Genomic DNA, 21,579 nt, shown 5'->3' on the forward strand with positions numbered 1-21,579 from the left:
GACAATCAATCCTTATGGCCCCCTCAGCATCACTCTAGGCTGTAGAGTTCTTTTCCATATCCCCCCCAGTCATTGCTTTCCCAGACCTGAAAGTCCCCATTTCTTTAGCCATTCTTTGCAAAGAAGCCCTTCTATACCCCTCCCTTTGCCTGAATCTTTTTTGGTCCTGCTGTTGCATTTGGGTGATTGCAGCACTGTGCACAGCTTTTCTAGCTTTTGTGAATTTACACAGTAGCACATCATGCTCTCTTTTTTTAAATTCTCTATTCCATTCCTAATTTCTAACAATTGGCTTATGTTTTTATTTTCTCCCTGTAATGTGAACTGATTGTGTCCACACACTGCAGCACTTGGAGTAAAGCCTGGCTTGGTACTTACCCCGTGGACTGCTGCACAAACTAATTCACTGGCCTCCCATGATCTGCACGAAGTTTGTCTATCGCGCTCTTCCCACACGAGGCTCACAGCCGTGGCTGCCCTGCCACATCTCTGTCAGCAGCCAGGGATGTTCTCATAGTCCTTTTCTCTCCTCACATGCCCTTTCTCACCTCAGCCTAGGACAGCCCGAGGTACCCTACCACAAGGCCTAGATCTCCTCCTGCCCCCATGTGGCCTATCTTTAGGCCTGAAACTTTCAGTATTTTTTTAAGAGGAAATACTTTTTCAGCTTGCCTTCGATATGAAAAGTGGCTGCTTTACCATCTGTCGCATTTATACTTTTCTACACGGTGACAATATGGGTACAGATTACGGGTAGAAGGACGTGGTGTGAGGACAAAGAGGGGCGCGAGGTCTAATGGGGTGAGTATAAGTTGAAGAACCAGGTTTAGTGGATAGGAAGAGGTGTTGGGTGCTTGACTGATTCACTGGATCAGTCCTTGGACCACCTAAAAAAAGAACCACAGGTTGTTTGAGGAGACACCTAATTGCTCAGCTCTAGAACAGATCCTGGAGGTGACCCAATACACAGTGTGGACAGCCTGGGAAGCAGGACTGTGGCGTGAAGCAATTAAAAATTTGCTGTAAAGAGGAACAGAATAGTCTGTTTTCCAGGTCCCCTGACAACAGGAAGAAAAACAGTATGTTAAAATTGCAGGAAGGGAGAATTAGGTTAGACAGTGGAAAGAACTTTCTGACACTGAGGAGAGTTAAGCCCTGCAATAGCTCGCCTGGCAACTGGTGGAGTTTTTCTCGCTGACAGGTTCTAAGAACAGGTTAGACAAACATGCCAGGAATGGTTTTGGTCTACTTGATCTTTTCTTGGGTCAAATGGAGAGATAAGATCACTTCTTCTGTTCTTCCCAGACTCACCTGCTAGAATATTATCATATTTCATCCCAGATTGCTAAAGATAAAAATGGATTCTTTTTCCATGTTTTCCACTACTGCGAAAAATAGCTTGTTATATCTGTCTAAAAATTCTGACAGACACAAAACCACATTCTGTGCTTGTAAAAGTCAAAAATCCCACAGTTAAATCGAAGGATCTCTGTCCAGTTCTGCCAGTTTTGCTTCATGTGCTGAAACTAAGTATGACACATTTCGTTTAATAATACAATATTTACTCAGTAAATATATTTACCCCATTTCTTTGGCAGTCTTTGCCTTTTATCTGTTGACTCTTTCACAAGCTGAAAAGTAAAATGAGTGTTATGGCAGAAAGCCTCTTTTCAGAAGTTGCAAATAGAAACCACCTCAGAATACCTCTGGTCAGAGTTCATCTTGGTTTGGCTTTGATTACAAAATTACAGATATCTGCTTAAAGTATTGCAGCCAAATACAGGCCCAGGAGGGATTATATTCCCAGTTTTGAGATTAATGCATTGTACAGCCCCTGGTCATGAAATTTAAAAACATTCTAAATAGTGGCCACTGGCCGTTTTACGTGACAGCCTAAATAATTAAAAAGGTCTGCTTCAATCCCATATCCATTGAGTACTTTTTTTACAATGTTTTGCTGCCCAGAAATGGTCTCTGCACCAAAATGTAGCACTAAAATGAGAATTTATCCTGTATCAGCTAGGCATCTGGGATCTGTTTTATGATTCTACGAGGATCTATAAAAAAAATAAACTATAGCTATCCAGTAGAACCTTTCCCCATTCAGAGAGATTATTGCTGAATCTTGTTCCTTATCCTTCTGTCCAAAAAATCCCTACTCAATATTTTCCTCAATTCTTTGTTGACTGTTTATAACTTATGTGGAAATCCCTAGGCTGCTGATTGGAAATCGCCAACGTTACAATGCCTGATTTCACAGGCTTCATTTCTGGCTTTCAGAGAAGCCACGCGTTGAAGACTGGTTAAGAATCTGTCTGTCTCTTTAGACACCTCCTGTAGCATGTAGGTAGAATCATTCCCAGAATTGTTTCCCAGGTGTCACCTTCTCTATAAATACCTAGGTCTTTGGCAGTCAATATGCTCAAGCTCTCCTCAGCCATGAGCTTGCTCTGCAAGTCACAAACTGCTTAGAGGTCGTGGTCAGGGGTCGTGGTCAGGCTACAGCCAAAGGCTTCACAGTTTATTTTCAAGCTTTGCTAGGAAACTCTATCTCACTAGTCAAGCTTAATCCTCTACATATGTACAAAGTATATCTAATATCGGCTACCAAAAGGTGAAAGGACAGCTTGCTTTGAATGTGAGAGGTGGTTATGGGATAGACACTTGCCTGAACAGGACGCCCATCTGAGAAACTGTGATACAATTCTCTTTCTTAGAGCCAGGATGCGGGACACCTCTTACATCCTAGACTTAGTCTTAAATTCTAACCTGTCAGCTGGACACTTTTTCTGCAGCTTCGGTTTTCCAAACATAGCAGAGAAATCATATGTTAAACATCTGTCTGAGCTTAATAAACAGTATCAGGAGAAAGGTGATGGGGAAAAGAGATAGCTATGGGGCAGTTACAGTTCTTCAAGGGTATTTCTAGGTGTCTCTGGCTCAGTCAGCTGCTTCTGCACCAAAATCCATTCTCTTTCTCTTCGTGGCAGCTCTCTTCTATCAGGTGCCTCAGCCATGCGTCCTCCCACAGTACTGTCAATCACCTCAGGAAACAATGTTTTCCTTGCTCAAAGAAAGGTGAAAATAAAAATTGTCAGTGTTACAAGCATCATGGATAAAGTAAAAATATTTCTTAGGATCTACGAAACACAAGTATGAGGAACTGAATTATTCTTGTTGATAAAGGTTGATTCTCTGGGGAAGTTTGCTGAGACTGCAGAAAACACTAAGTAACTCTTCACTGACATCCTCTGTCAGTCTTGATGTAATGGTAAAGGGGGTTGTTAATCATCCAGACATGTAAAGCACTCCACATTTTGAAGGAATGACAAGATACTGAAGGTATTAAATACATTTATTTTTAAAATATTTCTAAATCCTTCATGTGGAAATTGTATTTAAAATATGCACACTCAAGATGTTATACCAGGTGGGAGTAGGGTGGCATCTTTTCCTTTGAAGTAGCAATAACATTTATGAACTTCAAATTTCAAGATTTTTTTCTTCACACAAAGTTTTTTCCAAAGGCAGGAAAATAGTGTTTTCTAATTCAGAGAGGAAGTGATGTGACATTGCCAGTGTCTTAACTTTGTTTTTCTTTCCTTCCTCTTTAGGCTCTTTGGAGCTAGATACAGAGAAGATAACAGTCCTATGGTTTATCTGTAGTCCAGAGACACAAAAACAATGAGACAAGGTGAGTGAAACTTCCTGCTGATGACAATGTAGCATAATGTGAAAGAAACAAAAAAAGAAGGGGAAAAAAAAAAGACATTGAATGAAGATGACACAAAAAAATTACAGTCATAATTGAATCATCTGTGTGATTGTCTTTCATATATAACAATTTTCAAAAGATTTGTGTGACTAAAAGAGCAAAGGATATCCTGAAGAATACCGAGGAATTTCCACTTATTGTAGTTCACATGGATACCAACTCCACACAAGTGAAGGGAGATGTGCAGGCTAGGACAGTGTTAGATACCTTATAAAAGAAAGTAAGCGAGGTTTGACACTGTCTTGTTGTACAACTCAATGGTACCAAAGAAAAGGTAACACAGAAATTAGACATCAGGTGTGAGTGGGCTATAGTGAAAAGGAGCTGTGGGCAGGGGCTCCTGAGGCAGCAAAGTGCTGTGAAAAGTGATGCAGAGGTTGCACTTGCATCCAGCTCCTGATCCCAAAACTCACATCACTTTTTAGGAGGCTTTTGAGAGAGAAAGATTAGGAAGACACTGAAGAGGAACTTTAATTTGAAAACATAAATGTAGCATTGTTCCCATACAAAGCAATGGAATAGTAGCTCAAGAGGTAAAGAGTAAGGCTAAAACTAATGTGTGTCTGTAGCTAACGATACAGATATGCAAGAGTTGGCTACGGAATGGTACTCTACATCTTTAGAAATCCTAAAAAGGCATGGAGCTATGTTAAGGGTGATATTTTGCCAGGTCAGTGTGAAAGATATTATCTTATGGTGAAATACCTTGCTGAGATGTAGGATAGCATAAGTAACCAGGGCAAAGGACAAACTGTGCTGGACACTTGCTAGAGATCTTTGGGACTGGAAAGGAAAAGAAACCACTAGTTTTTGTACAGCTACTGAGGACTACAGCACTCCAGAAATTAATGCAGTGGGGTCAGCAACTCCACAGAGAGCTGTTCTGCCTGTGCAATATATTTGTGCTATATACCTCACCAAAACATCAAGGAGGAAGAGTATGTTAGGTGACAAACCATGCTGACACATTAAACCAACACTGGCTTACGTAGAAGAAAGACCATTGGTCCAGAAAGAAGATCAGTCAGAACAGTCATCCTGGACAAGATCTTTTCCAATCTGAACAGCAAAATATGTCTCACAAATGCCCATTTCAACATTAAATGTCATTATTTTAGTTATAGCCACTCTTGATTACTATCAGTGGATAGTCCTGTGAAAAGTCATTATGTTATTCAACATCAAGCCTTCAAGCCAGTACCATGTTAGCATCCTTGTTGTTATACCCTTGATAAAAAGCATCCTCCATCATTATTTGCCCGATATTTTAAACTCCAGTCATCCAACCAGTCAGTTGGACATGACCACCTTGAAACTCAAATTCTGAATCATGCTCTGTGTGTTACAGTAGACACTATTAGGAAACTGCCCATATGAACCACTTGGAAAGTATTTGCACACGGTGGCTGGAGTCAGGAACAGACTGACTGGCAAGCAGAGCAGTGAACCAGTCAATTAACGGGCAAAGAAGATTAATAAAAGAACAGGGTTACTTTTTGTCTATGTTAATGACCACTTTTCATTCCCCTTTTCCTGTGCTTCCCCCGTTTCACCACACACCTTTCCACTGGGCAGAGGAGTAAATAAAAACTGGTCATACGGGTTGGCATTGATAAAATCAAGTTCACAAGCAGATATTTCAAACCCTTTATTAGCAAGGCCATAAACTACATATGCTGTTTGATTAGGATATGATGAAAAGAATTTATTAGCAGATGTGTATTCAGCTACACTGTTTTACTGGCAGCTTTATGAGATTCTCTCCTAGGCTGACAGGTGCGGACTGCCAGCTGCTTTGTACAGTAAACAGGGGATGGAGAGCATGCCATGTGCAATGATTTAATCAGTTACCATCAACTGCTAGAAAATAAACAAGGTTTTGTGCATTTCTTTCAGTTCCATGTATATTAATTGAAACCAAATATTACAAATGACACTGAAAGAGAGTATCGCTGATCAGAGGAGACTTAAATTTAATAGGACACAGCCATGTAATACATAAATATAATAAAACACAGTCATGTAATACATAAATATTTGGTTAAAAGATAGCAGAATTTTGTTAAACTTGGCAATGGGAAGTCTTTTGAAGTCTCATTTGTCAGTTTCCATTCATGGGACAGTCAAATCTAGTCATTTGGGTCACAGCTGGCAAAAGAAAGATGATCCTCTTGGTTTATTGTTCTGATACAAAATTGTCATTACAAATTGAAAACACAGAGCAAATAAAAGAGGGCAAATGGGGAACTTGTGTGGTTACGTATTTTTAACTGTTGCGTCTGGCTGTACTTTGTTTAATAGGGGTTGCAGAATTCAAGATGTCTATATCCTGGGTCTCATTACTATTGTTTAAAAATTTCTATACCACTAGTTTACAATTAAAACGTTCTTTCTCGACTCAGTTCTTATATCCCATGTTTTCAGTGCTCTAAATATGTGTAACCTGAACTAATATTTTTAGTAAGTATCTGACAGCTGCATTGAAACATTTTTATTTCATATATTTACATGTCAGAATAAAGGTATCTAACGTTTTTTCTGCAGCAAAATGAGAACGTTCATACATTTTAAGAAAAACTAAAACTGCTAAATTGATGTAAGAACATTTTACAAAGGATGCTTTTGCTTTATTTTCTGCATGTTTAGGACAAAGAATGTCATGATTACACTGCAAGCAAGGACAGGTTGAGAAGAGCTGCAAAGCAGCTAGAAAACTGTCAAAATTTATTGCACAAACAATTGTAGCAGTGATCTGTTAAAAATTATGAAAGTTGAAGCCACGGTAGTATTTGGAAAAAAAGTGGGTTTGTCTTTGAAGTGTCAATACATTCATTTTCTTTTTTGCAGCCTAAGTACTTATTCAGATTTGAGTAGATTTTCTGTGCTGGTTATGAGTCAAGTTCTTGCACAGAAATAGAGGTATTAGAGAAGGAGCTACATTAGTAGCAGAAGACTTTATTCTCTGTCTTGTTTTCTGATTATAATCACTTATCTGAAGAAGGCAGAGATTAGTTTTGATGTTTTGTTGCCAACATTTTTGAAAGGACAGGCTTCACTGCATTCTCATGGGTGACGTCTTTCTGGACTGGTACAGATTATTAAGTTTCTAACCCATAAAGATGCCTGTCTCTTCTGAGAGATGTTGGTTATTTGACTGAGAAGCCAGCTTGTGGCTTCAGGTGTCTGTTCTTGCTTCTTACTAGGGCCAGTGGTGCATAAAGTTATAACACTCATTTGAGAAAAGGGCGAGTGGTATTCATTGATTGTATTGGGTAACTATAAGAAACCAAATACTGTGGATAAGCAAAGAGGAGGTAATCGAGAAAGGGTCTTGAATGTATGCACCAGAACTTTGTTTTGGATTCAGAAGAGAAGGGGAGGCAGCTGAAAGACTTCAAAGAGCATGTGGAAATGATGCTGTTGTGAAGGGATATGTCTGTGGATTGCAAACAATTTAGGGAGATTAGCAGAAAACAGAAGAGCTAAGGATGATGGAATGAATGGGTGGAAACTCCCTAGGAATAAATGCAGTTTGGAAGTGGGAATTTTGGAATCAACAAAGGAAAAAAGATTTGATACACTTCTATACTGGCAGGGATGAAGACTGAAAGATGCTTACTGTTAAGAAGGGTCTTGCAGTTTTGTAATGGGGATTCTCCAATGCACTTTCCCAGGACTGGACTCAATGATCCAGGATGTCTCTTCCAGCTCTCTATATTGCTGTGACTGGAGTGAGATGCTAAGAGGATTTGAAAGAGGTGAGACTCCAGTAATAACAGCCGGAGGATCCAAAGCTGTGGTAATAACTGCTGGCCATATTAGGCAGAAATATGATATTTTATAATGGATTATAATGTACTTATTCACCTTCCTTCACTCCTCTTCACACTCCTTGGAGTATTTTGTTGCTGAAGCACAGACCACAGCTCAGCCTTTTCAGGATTTTACAAGAAAAGTGTTACATCAAGACCATGTGCTGTACAACTTATTAGGAAATAGCATTTAATACACACCCACCCTTGCAATCAGCTGTTGGGAAGCCTCAGAGAATTTGTCTTGAGCAGCTACTAGGCAGTAACTCAGTCTAGACTTTTCCATGCAATCATCCTCACCATATTGCTATTCTGTACATTTTCAGCATAGGGTTTGGCTTAGAGCATGTATGTACGGAAACACTCCTTGCACCCTTTCCACAGAAAAGCTTTCTATCTTCTCTCAAGTGACAAGACAGCCTCTCCATGAGCTGGGGGTCTAGGCCAGGTAAGAATGGTAGCTCCTGGGTTCCCCTCAGAGCCTGCAGCTAGTAAAATAAATGATGTTGTGCCCCTAAAGCTAGCATAGCATGATATGGTTATCTCCATAGTATTAAACTCTCTTCACCTCCAAAATAAGGTGGCCACATTCAGACTCAACATTGGGAATATCTTCATCCCATACATTATCCCCAAACCACACCTGGGAATCATCAGGGAGAGTGCTAGTTATCTTGAGTCAAAATCAGGCAAGGCACCATTTAACATTACAGATAATGGAGTTTTAGTGTCTGTGCCTGTGCCCTGTTTAACTTGCTGGTAAAAATGAAACCTTAGGATACAGCTAAAAAGTCTGCAGTCTGGATCCACAACAACAACAGACTTCAGGATGTAATAAACCCATCATAGGATACATTTATATTGCATGTCAAGCTCAGGTCAGCATTCTGGATCTGAACTCTAACTTACCGACAGTGCAAAAATTTACAGCCCTAAAACAAGGTTGCAATTCCCTTGCTGGCAGGTTTTTAAGTCCTTGGGGCTGCTAAGGTCCAAGGTGAGACAGCATGTGATGCTCAGGTCTGTTTTGCAGGCTGAAATGAATAAGGGCAGTTTGAGAAACTGCTTCTAACCATCTCCCAGGATCTGGGCACCAGTAAGTTGTTTGCAAAAACGGCCTCTTGAGGCACCAAGGAGCATGAGGGAGCTCTGCAGTGCTGTGCTCAGCTGGCGAGAGGGCTATTCGCTATTGCCTGCTAGCTAAACCTCACACAGTAGCAACTAGTCGATAGGATTAAGTGTATGTTGCAAGTGTTGCAGAGTGAGAATATAATCTTCTCCTTGTCTTGTTCCACCATGGAGCCTACAGTCACTCTAATCCCATTACATGTAAAGTTTTCTGACTTTGTTCCACTTGTCCCCAGCATAGTGATGTGTCATCTGCAGGACTGATCGCTCTTCAATTTCCCAAGCAACCTTGCTCCATTCTTCCTCTCTGCCCAAAAGTGAACTCTGCCATCCATGCCCTATCCCTAATTAGCTCAGGCACTGCATGACTGTCCTATCAGAGATATCCTGTTCTGGTTTCATCACCAAAGTTCCTCTCCCCTACCGTGGCTCTAAACACCTTCAATAGGCAGGCAAAGGCCACCTTTACAGAAGCCCTCTGCACAGCTTTGCAGACGGCTGTTGAGTATGTCCAAGCACAACCTTAAGCACTCCTCCAGTGGCTTTGGAACTTTTGTTAACATGCATATTCTTCAGTCTCCATACATGCAGATACTGAGAAGTCACAAAACCCACGTAAGTGATTGTCCAATTATTCTGCTCAAATGTCTGGAGTGCAAAATATCCTACAATTGTGATAATTGATTGGTTTGAGCTAAGCACCTACACAGTAGTGGTCAGTATTTCCTAGATATTTCTTATTCTCAGCACCTGCACATAAAGGTGCTTGTTTCTCCTTTGTGCATCTCCGCCTCCTGCTCGCCTCCCTGCTTTTACAGACTGGTATACTTCTGGAGAACATAAATGCAGCAACACTTACACCCCTCTGGGTCCTTTTGGGCCCTAATGATTTTCTAAATAGAAGCTAGTTTCTTTTTTATTCCCCAAATACACAGAAGGATCAGGCAACATTTCATCTTAAGCACAGAGCCCCACACAAACATATTCCTAATGCTATTTATGTGGTATTTTTATATGGAGAGAAGTTATCTCCTGGAACCTTGCCAAGGAAATTGCACAAGTAGGTGAGGGCCTAGAAACAACTTCTACTCTCAGAGAAGGCAATGTGCTTCCATCTCCAGGGTCTTTGTTTAAATTCTTTGCTGCAGATCATATACACCACTGAATGTATTCTTCCTGGACAGATGAATTTAACCACCTTGAAACTGGGCTTGCAGTCTAACTTCAGGATTGCTGCAGTACACCCTAGCTGCAAATACAAGTTTTTTGAAAAGCAGTGATGGGATTCAGTGCTGGAACTAACAGTAAATTTTCAAATCCCAGAATTAAAATTGCCTGGTTTTGCAAAGTTGGCAGATTTCACAGTGAAATCTGTGAATCCTTTTCAGTCTTGAAGTCTGCGAATCTTTTTCAGTCTTGAAATCTGCAAAAAAAAAAATTACCTTTGACAGAGGAGTAGAAAATATGAACATGACTTGAGAAAATACTTTCTCAAAACATCTTAACAAAAATTTTGGCACTTTTGCAGATGACAGTCCTTTTTAAGCACCTTCTTCTTGCTACAGGCCAATGCTTCTGATCTGTCTTTGTTAATTCCACTAGATAGAGTCACTCAGTATGCTCGTGGTTTTGGTGGAGGTCAACAGAATATAGACACATATACATTCCCAGATCCATCTATAAGCACATTGGATGACATGTGATGACAAAACACACTACTCACTATATACTAAGTCTTTCAAACACTTCTATATGCCATTAAATTTATACCAATCACAGAAGAATTTTGTGACCATGAAAACTTGGTAGGAACTCAGCTGAGTGGTACTCAGCCAGGGAGCGATGTGGTTCCGTGTAACTACACATGTGAGAGAAGTCCTTGGTGCACGTTAGCGTTTGAAGGGCTGGGGTATTAGTTTTGACTCAAACCTAGTTGTACTACTGTTAAATGCTGTACGCCTGCTTGGCAGAATAGTGAAGTGTGTGTCATGTCCAAAATATTCCTTCTGGAAAAAAAGAGTCTGGCACTACAGTGAAGGACAACCTGGGAATTGCTGATAAAGCAGAGGTGTTTTTCTCCTCCAAACAAAGATGCTAGAGTTAATTTGTTGCGGTTTTGTCTGCACAAGACCTATTATATGGGCTGTAATTTCACGGGATGGAGACTGTGAACTCCCAGGTCACTTGTAAACCGATCACTCCCCAGCCTCTCCTCCTTGTGCTTTTAAGTGTTTTGAGCCTGGTAAATTGAAACCTGAAGAAACACAGAGCTCTGATCTTTGGGACCTCTAGAGCAAACCTGGACTTTTGCTGATTTGCTCTAGGAAGTAACTGCTTACTTACCCCATAATTAACACCACAAAGCTGATCTTTGGAAGATAAAGTATGGGAGGTCAGAGACAGGATCAGGGAGAAGGGTTTCATTAGAACTGCAGCATTTGGGGCCTGATTCTCTTCTCATTTGCATCAGATTAATCCAGGAATTATTTCACTGAAGTCAAAGGTATTACTCAACTATAAAATCCATCTGGATTAGAAACAGGTCATTACTATCACATCTAATGGATTTTAATCCATATACTTAGTAAAGAAAGCAGCATAAATTGCTTGTTAGCTACATGACTAACCACACTTTCACTCTTATCTCACAGCAGAGGCTGCATTAGCACTTCCTTACAAGTTCCAATTTACAGCAAGGTTTCAGACACATAAATTAGTATTCCAGTTGATTGGCTTGCTTTAGCCAAGCAACTAAGTGCAGTAGTATTCCTGACATTGGATAACACTGTTAAACAAGCTTTGCATAAACTAATATTTTGTTTACCAGTTTTCATTTGCATTTTGCTGCGGAGAATTAAAACCACTTTCTTGTATGAAAAAGAGATGAAGGGGAAAAAAAAAAAGAAAAGCAAAAAAAAGAAAAAAAGAAAGAAAAAAGAAAAAAAAAAATGTCCAAACTCTCAGCTGGTGGAAATCAGAACAGCCCCACACGTCCCTCATTTGCACTTTGGCAGGTTGATTTCAGGTTGATATCCAGTTTATATTAATGAGGAGTCAGTCCAAAATATGTGATATAATAAGTAAAAGAATCGGTTGCGATTTCTAAACTAAGACTTTCATGAACAATAACAAGAACTAAATAGGTATATAACATATATTCAGACATTCCTTTCCAACATCCAGCTTTAGACTCAGATTCCTGCATTCCACACAAATGCGTCTGTACCACACTTTTATTGTTGACAACCATTTACAGCAGAAATAAAGAATCCTAATTTTGAGGTTACAGCAAAACTTATTTATACTGCAGGACTGGGTCCCACCACATTTTAAATTTACTGGATGAATAGTTTTTGTATGTCCCTCATTTTGCGTCTTTGTCACACACTGCATCCCACATTCAGGCTTTGGCATGCGAGAGTTATGCATCCCGAAGACATTTTCCTCATAAAACTGGCTGTTTACTTTTTGTACAGCAATACCACAAAGCTAATGCTCTTTCTTTTTAAGAGGGTCAGGGTCCTTGGGTCTATTCTAAAATGAAAAATGAAGTAGTGCAGATCAACTAAACTTCAGAACATAAATCAAACCTTGAATAATGGAATAGGCAGCCTCCAATTTCTTACCCGGAATATGTGAACACTGAAGATGGATAAACAGCCTGTTAATTTGCCCTCTTGTTTTAATCTTTATCTCAAATGTGATTCTAATACACAGGAACAGAACAGACATGAGTTTGTGGAGTAATTTGGCTGCCAAAAATAAATTCTGGCTCGCAAGCGAGAAGGCATCATATTGCCAGTTATGGACACAATAGTCCCTTTCTATGACTATACCTATGTTAATAAATTAACCAGTGCCAGGGAATATTCTGGGCACTGCAACTTGATCACTTTCATGGTTAAATTGTAAGAATGGCCCCTGGCATGGTTGTGTTAAAATCACCTAGCATTTCCCAAACAATTTCCTGGCACAGTGCAGAAGTTAGTATAGGAGAATGACCACTCAGAACAGGCAGTTTGAAATAGACCCAGTTTTGGAAATAAAGACAGCTTAATAATACGTAAATGTCAAGACAATGCCAGCTGGCCTCATGGTCAGAGAACAGGCACTGGCACCGTTTGCTTTGTTAGCATAAACCTAGCCTGTATGACTAAGACACCTCAGCACAGGAACGCTGTATTTCTGGATGCCTCATCCCAGAGACCCTACCAAGTGAAAGGAAATCTGTGAAAGAAAAGAGCAACAGAAATGTCCAGAAGGGTTTTTCGCTCCACTTAAAGCTTCATATTTTGTCGCTAGCGGGGGGATAATGGTAACACTGGGAATACCAAGACCTTGTGCATATGTTCCTGACAGTGCTGCATAATTATTTTAGGTAACTCAGCCCAACTCAGGATACCTCCAAGAGTTTCCAAACCATGCGCAGACCCTCTCTCTGGGGCACACATTAGCTGAGCAGTGGAGCGGAGTGCAGAAACCCCTGCCAGGTGCCTGCACACTGCGTAGGGCAGTGCTGGGGAAAGCAAGCAGTAAAGCCGAGATGACATTTTTCAGATTGTTAAACCTTGCTTTCAGTTCAGGGACTACTGATGCCTTTGCTTTCCAGGTCTTCCCTGCTTTCTGCTAATTCTCCTCTGGGTACAGATGCCATATGCCCGTGCTGGGCTCCTCTGCCTATTTCACCAGCAATGCTGAGGGCAGCAGATATTCCTAGAGCATCCCTAAGACCACAATAAGGACTAAAAAAAAGTGATCCTCCCTCTAGCCATTTCCCAAACAGTAAGAGCAGTTCTCCGTATTTCCTCTCATGTTAGTGTGTCTTTGAGGGCTGGTCTACACCCACCTTCTCTGTTGTTCAACCTCCCCAAGAGAAACTGTAGCTGTAGACCAATGCTGAGGGCACTCGCTTGGAACCTTATTCCACCGAAAAAGTAAGCTTTGTTTTTGCGAAAGAAAACAGGGATGTTTTAACTAACCCACAAATTTATTCAATGGAACATTTGTACTAAATGTGGGTCTGGAGCACCTCAGGCAGGAATGAGAAAAGAATGTTTGGGGTATGCATTTTCCATATAAAAGGTAAGATGCACCTCATGCAAGGGAAGCAAGTTTAATATCTGAATAGCAGTTTTCTTTCGCCATGTAACCCTTCCTCTAGACTGCTCAACATGTAACCTACTAAAACAAAGTTGATATGCAAATTGCCTGCACTTACCTCCCAGAAGCTGCTGGTCTCAGGACTGATTACATCCTCAGCAGGGTGGCTACTGCCACTACAACTCCGAACATGGAACAAGCAAGGAAACCCTGTACTCCGCCATAAACTCAACCACACTCAGCCCATTGGAGTTCTTCATGGGCTTCTGAACACTTCATTAAGCAAAGGACACAAGGCCATAATCAGTAAGAAAGGAATGTAAGAGAATTCAAGTGGAGAACTGCAAAAAGAAAACTTCACAACAGCAAGCACTCTAGAGTGTTCTTCAATTCATGTTTTCTTTTTTCTTCTTTTTTTGAGGCAGAATAAATAAGTAGAAAAAAAATAATTGTTGGGGAATGGTTCTATTTTGAAAATAAAGAACAATAGAGAACCTGTCAGATCTCTGGAATCTTTGTTGGCCTTCATTTTATGAACAAAATGGGAGCAATATACTGTTGAGGATAGCTAAAGAAGGGGACTGAGTGGGTATGTTACTTGACTCGAACCTCCCTGTTAACAAAACTCTCCACTGTCAAAAACCTGTCAAGGGAGTTCCTGTATTCAAACGGACAGCAAATTAAACATATCACTAACCTCAGGGAACCTAGGAATACCAAAACAAGGGATATTTTTAGCCTATTTAGCTACTTGGGGGTGGTAAGTGTCTGCTCTCATTAAAATCTTACAACTGTTTCTCCCAAATGTCAAAATTGTAAAGCTGTTGACTGATGGAGCAGAGATAACCTGGGCAATGAAATCCCACTGCTTTAGGTGACAGTGGTCTCCCCATGACAGTCGTAGGGAGCTAACTTAGCTTTAAGGGAAATTAGTATTCCTTCCAAGTTGGATTAGGATACCTTCATTATCCAACTCATGTCTTGGGTAGTTCATGAGCTTCAAGAAGAGAGTATGCACAGAGGGTGAAGAAATCTACTGGCCTGGTCTGGAAGCTCTGCCTTTGTCTTCACTTCATGAACTTGCTCTTTGCTTCATGAGTTCCATGGTTGTGGAAAAAAAACAAGGCCAGGATTTCTAGCTGAATAAAAGCTCATGCTATGCAAATCAGAAAAAAAAAAAAAAAAAAAAAAAAAACTCAGCCCAAACCAGCAGTTCAAGAATACATCCGCCATGGGCAGGAAGCCAACAGTAATGTTATAAAATACAGAGCAGAATATGTACAAAACCAGCTCTGTCATCGTGGAAACGCATATCAGAACATGGAGAAAATCCTTGTCTGTGTTCGTTACAAAAAATAAGGTCAGATGTGCACGTGCATGTTGGTGCATGGAAAGAGGAATTTTATTCCTTCCCTGAGTAAAGAACTTTATTCTTTTACTTCCAATATCATGATTTTTTCATTGCTTGCATAGGAATAGGAAGATTAAAGTATACTCGGGGCTCAATTCCTTCCTAATGAGTCCTCTGAGTTGATGGGGAAGAACCTTTCCCAAATTAATCTATTATTTTAAGCTCCATTGAATTCTGGGGCATCAAACAACTGCAGGGATATTATAGACCACAGGAGCTGTTGTTGCTTCTGGTCCAACCGTTCTCAAAGCTCAAAGGAGAATTGAAGGTGTCTGGACTATGAGGAGAAGAAGGTAAACTGGAAAGTCTACTTAGGGTAGTCATACAGGAAGATATTTGAGAAGGGAATTTCTTAGGAATGGGGCATTCTTGCACACACGGGGTTGAGAGGATGGGTGTGGAAAGAACATTTGTGCTTGTCCATCTTGTGCTCGACTAATCTGAACAATGTCTGGCAGAGCTAAGCATGTACAGTCCACAGCAGCCAGAGCTGGCACTTTGTTGGGCCTGCCCACAACATGAACCTGAAAAGTTTGGGATTCGGTTCAGAGTCTCAAAACCACCATGTGTGAGGAGGCTAAAAATGCCACAGCTAGGCTGCACTTACAGAAGGCTATTAAATTAATTAGTCTTGCAGCACAGTACAAAATGTAATTCAACCCTGGTGATAGGTTGGTAGATTAATCACAATTTACAGCCTTGTAAAGGCAGATACAGAAAAAAAAAAGTATATAAAAAGAAAGAAAGGAAAAGAAAAAGAAAAAGAAAAATATTCCAGTATGCAAAGCCTTTAGCTTCTAGTAATAATTAAATGTATTGATGACATTCTTGAAAGAGAAACTATTTCTCCCTTTTTCTCAGTTTTCCAACTGAACATAAAACTGGGGTTTGACTGCTTTCAGTTTCAAAAAAAAAGGAAGAAAAAACAAAAGCAGACAATTTAGGTTTTTCTTTTTGAAAAGAAACTTTGATACCTAGAAACATTTTTTATTTCCTGGCTTCTTTCTGAACAATTAAAAAATGTTGATGAAAGTGATTTTTCCTTGGAAAAATCTTCAGCTAAAAAATTCAGCAACCTCTAGTGCTAATCCTGGGCTAATAGGGTCTTCTTCTAAATGACATATGAACTTTCTTACACTAGTTTATTTTTAAAAAAAATCAGAAAAATAGCTTGAATTTCAAGAAAGTGAAAGCCCATTATAGTCTTGAGAACCCACAAAAACCTTTGTAGGGCATTTGAGAAGTGAAAAGCACCATTTTGGGCCCTAAGCCTTTCACATCCCATTCAACAGTCAACACAAAGACATTTCAGTGACAAAACCCCAATAGTATCTAACCTGTATATGTTATATGAAAAAATATGTGCATGACTTGAAAAAGTGACTTTGTGTGTTATTAATTCTTACAGCAAAGGTGTGGGCTCAGCACACTCCCTGAAATGCTTTTCATTGTAGACGATATCTATAATTTAATTTTTTTTTGCTATTTCACAATAATGTGCTATTTCTTCATTTTGGTTGAAAATCACTCACATCAAGAATAAGAACAGTAAATTTGAATTCCCAGAGTTGTTTACTCCAGTGGCAGAAATCCCCCAAACGCAATTATCTTGGATGAGGATTTTCATGTCCCTCACTTGGAGCCTTCCTAACACAATGTGTTTTGCCCTCAGTTGACTGAGAGGGCCTGAGTTTCAGAGAATAGGGCTTCAACGCTTCCTGAAAGTGTGACAGCTTCAAAGTATGTCCAATGAGACCCCAGAACCACCAGTCATTTTGGAAAAATGTTGTTGCTGTTTCTCTGATCCATTGTCTTTTTCTGAGTGGCACAACTGTGTTTGCTGTGCACAATCCCCAACAAACTGATTGATGTGGAAGGAAAGCCAGGAAAATCTCTGCTCCACCCCATTTTGCGTGTTCCATGGTCCAAAATGTTCAATAACTGCCCAGATGGGGAATATTTTTTTTCCTTTCTGTTCCTGTACATAGTCCTGCAATTTGCATTATTATTGGGTAGCTCGCATGCTATTATTGACTTCATCCTACAGCTTGTAACCCTTTACATAGTCTCCCGCCTACCACATCGCTCTAGAAATGCCACCAGTGAATTCCTGCCATGAAATGTTCCTGTAAACAGGAACCGAGCAAGTAAATGGATCCTTTGATTAATCCTTGCTACACCCCCCCCATACCTTGTTTTATCATCTGAATGAAATCTGCAAGCAGTCAAAATGCTTGCGTGCGGCCCTGTGCTGTAATGACATTTGTATTATGTTGTGCTCTCTTCGCGGAATTGTATAACCATCATCGCTACAGCTTATGTCTTCATTCCTTCTTAGGTTACATGACCAACACTGAGATTAGTAACAGGTTTTAAAAGATGTCCATGTAATGGTAATTTATCACATGCACGTTATGCAAATAAATAAATAATACACACATATATATCAACTTAATTGCTGCACATGTAAGTACCTGATTTCACATAAAGAATACTTCAACAAAGCCTATACCCTCATAGATATTAATTACTGTGTCTGAACCAGAGGCCCCACTTTTCTCCTGAACATGCTACATTCAGTGGGCTATTGGATTTATACTGTGGCTCATCACCGTAGTGCCTAAACACTTTCTTTGCTAAATAAAAAGCAAGAATGAAATCCCCCAAAAAAGGATTTTTTTTTTTTTTTTGGCAGGAGGTGGGAAAGGTAGAATAGTTTCAGAGTAAGACCCAAAGAAAATCACCTTTGCAGGTTTTGTTTATAATGTGTTATTTATATTTTTTCGACGTCAAGCGATAAAAGCATTGCAAGTAGTATCTCTGGAGCAAAAAATCTTTCTGCCCAGGTATACTTCTGGATAACTTGCATAACTCTTAGTTTAGACCAGTGTAACTAAGAGCTGGTGAAGTTTTTTTTCTGGTAGTGGGTTTGTGCCATCACCAAGAGCTGGGTTTCTCCCCAGGAGTGGAGCCTCCTCCCCGGGTCGGCCCACGCAGCACCGATAGCAGCACAGGTACTAACGCTTCCTCCCAGGAGGAAATTCCAGCTTACACAGGGCCACCATCAATTTTGAGGAATTTTGTATGATTTAGGACCACTACAAATTTCTGGTCGTGATCATAGTAAGTCTGAAGAGGCTGCAGCCTTGCAGCCTGAAGGCACATTAGGTATAATAGCCCCGCTTGTGTTTCACTTGGTTAAAAGGACACCATTATACTAAATCCCTAGTAATTGCTAAAGTGTTACACTTCAGCAAATTTCCATGAAAGATATACAAGTCCCCAGAGATATTCTGGCACAGGAGTGTTAAGTGCAGCATCCTTATTTTTTAAGTAGGTGATTCTTTGCTACATAAATGTCCCAGCCTGCTGCATGCACAAAGGTAAGATGACCCTCTGGAGACATTAACGGGCTTTTTGCCTCCTCTGTGCCTTATTCACAGGCAGCCAGCATCCTACCTCCCCACTCCAGCCCCGCTTTGCTTATTTGTGTTTATGGTACACAAGGCGGTAGATAAACAAAAGGGAGTTTTAGACACTTTCTGGTCTTAGCTAAACCTTTTAGTTACACATCAGGGAACAGAAGTGTGGTACGACCCTCTGTTTATTTGTGGTTCTTTTAAGTGATGTCCAGAGACCTACATTTCATGGTTGTTTGAAAGTTTATATAACAGTGGGAAGCTGTTAAACAGCAGTTTACCTTCACTTTTTTCTTTTTTTTTATCATGTAAAGGATTTGAAATTAACATTCATTCTACCGTATTATTTTAGTTATTACTCAACATTCCCCAGGTTTTCTTTTCCCCTAGAATTTATGTTTCCTGTAAGTAATGATAAGAGCATTCATGTCAACAAATTTATAATCTATTTGGTAACAGTGTACTTCAAAATAGCTCTTGAAACTTTCACAATTAATTGCTGCTCAGCAGTCAGAAAAAAAGTAATTTTGTGATTAAAAAGAAAAATCTGCATTCTTCACATTAGACCTATAAACAAGGCAAAAATTGCTTCCAAAAAAATCCTTTCTTTTTATTTCCTTGCATTCTATTGAGTAATATGTAACTCAGTCTTTTAAATTAACTGGATATGTTTTTTGAAATTTCACAATGTTCTTGCATGTCTCCAAATTCCTAAAGCTTTGTCATGTTCAAACATCCTTAGGATCTCTCTAACACTACACTGTATTCAGGATATAAGCTTTTCTCTCATATGTCTAAAATCTCCCATTTTTTATTCCTATAATTTGACCCTAATTCTGTTTCCTTAAGAGTCAATGGTACGTTTGCTTTGCGTAGGATTCACTCCTTTTACTGCTTTATATAGCTGCAGGTCCTTCCAACAGAGAACACTTATTTCATTTAAAAAAAAAAAAAAAAAGTAAAAAAAAATTCCAAATTAAATATATACTCTTTACAAGCCAGGTCTTAATGCGGAGTCACTTTGGGATATTGTATATGTTGTTTTGCTTCAAATTATCTTGAACCTTCAACCTAAGAAACAACTTTAATGTAAATAATTTAGGATATAGATTTGATTTTGACTAAAAAATAACTGTATGAAAACATCCAAAATTTTAATGCCAAGTATGCATTATCTTGGCTTCTTATATTAGGATGAAAGAAAAACCCACTTTTTAATTACGATTTTAAGTGTTTGGAAAATAATTTTAAACTTCAGCCTGAAAGACAAGCCAGTTTTGTTGTTTTTAAAATTATTTGTGTCCAGGAATTTTTCTGGGAGAACATAGATGGAATTCATAGTAAAATAAATTTAATATAATTCCATCATTTTATTGGAAAGCTCACATGACAGAGTCATATCTCATTAATTCACAGTGATCACTAGAAGGCCAACTGAAAACTACAGAATAATACAAGCTAGAGCCAAAAAATGTAAACGGTTCACTACACAAGACCTCACTTATTTTAGGTTTGGAAAAAAAAAAAAGACATATTGTCTTCCCCTTGTTAACTTTGTGCAATAACTCTAATTTAAATGATGGTATTTTATGAAAACAATTACATTTTAGGGTTATGAATTCTCACAGTATAACGTTATGTGTTTATGTTTTTTCTGGAACACTTCTGGATGCAGATTCAGGCTCTGCTACAAACGTGAAATATTCTGCACTGCGAGGTAATGACTGAAACAAAATTTCTCTTCTAAAGTTGCTGAAAACTTCAGAGTTCACAAAGACAAATTTGTCTTATTATCATTATTAGTATTTGTCAAGCAATTCCTTCTATTCTCTAACTCTTCCTAAAAGAAAACCTCGGTGAGTGACAGAGCTGCAAATCCAACCAAATACCATGAAAACTGGCTGTAATAAACTTTGCTATAGTGAAACTCCACTTAGGGTGCAGCAAAATGAAAATCACGAAGCACGTTTATGCTTTTTGAATGTGCACGTTACATTTACAGAGCCACTTGAAACTGCTGACAGTCAAGGTTTGGGGGGGGGCAGGCAAGACAGCCATCCTGAATGTCTTAATAGGTAATAAGAATAATAATAGGGATTTCTGAGGACGATCACCAGTACAGCTCTCGAGAGAAAGTAAGCAGAGGGACCAACTGTAACTTTTGAACATTTAACCTAAGTTCAGCTCATGGTTAAAAGACAGATGTGGTGTGAAAGCTCTAATTCATGGTTAATAACTTCCCCCTCTTCAAACGTATACAAGGGTGGGGGGGAAGAAGAGATTAAAAAGATATAAAGCCCTGTTTAGGCCAACAAGTTGTTAAATTTCTCGAGCAAGGACAATTTTCTAAGTACAATCATTTCCTCCAACAAGGTAACTCGTGTAAACACCATCAGGGTCGTATTGTTTGTTCTGCGCTGCCAGATGGGGGATATAAACCATGCAGAAACAATTTCAGATTTCCACCCTGATTAGTTCATCTTGAATATTTTCACAGTGTGAATCTGGAAGTCAGAAGTTTACATAATGGTTATAAATTAGGGAGAAATCCTGCTGCCAAGAAAGTCACACTCGGGCAAACAAACTGTCTCCTTCCTAACATGTTTTAGGTGTTGCTTATCAAACGCATTCTCAGCTGTAGGTGGAAAAAAAGCGCTTCAACTCCCCATCGGTGCTTGGATTACTGGTTTCCCACCGTAGCCTATTTAGCCGAGACGGTGATTCACCCGGTGAGGAGCTGACCCTCCCCGTGTCCCCCGGCGCGGGGGGAGGCTGGCGGCAGCCTACAGCTCCCCCCGGGGGTCAGCGGCAAAGCCCCGCGGAAACCTCGGAGGAGGCGAGAAGCTTCACCCGGCAAAAAATCGCCCGCCCCGGCACCGAAGAGCTTTGCTACCAGGCAGCCTGGCGGGGGACCGAATCCTGCCCCCCCCCCCC

Source organism: Haliaeetus leucocephalus, unplaced genomic scaffold (assembly GCF_000737465.1).
Source record: "Haliaeetus leucocephalus isolate CR32 unplaced genomic scaffold, Haliaeetus_leucocephalus-4.0 Scaffold217, whole genome shotgun sequence".
NCBI classification, from domain to species: domain Eukaryota; kingdom Metazoa; phylum Chordata; class Aves; order Accipitriformes; family Accipitridae; genus Haliaeetus; species Haliaeetus leucocephalus.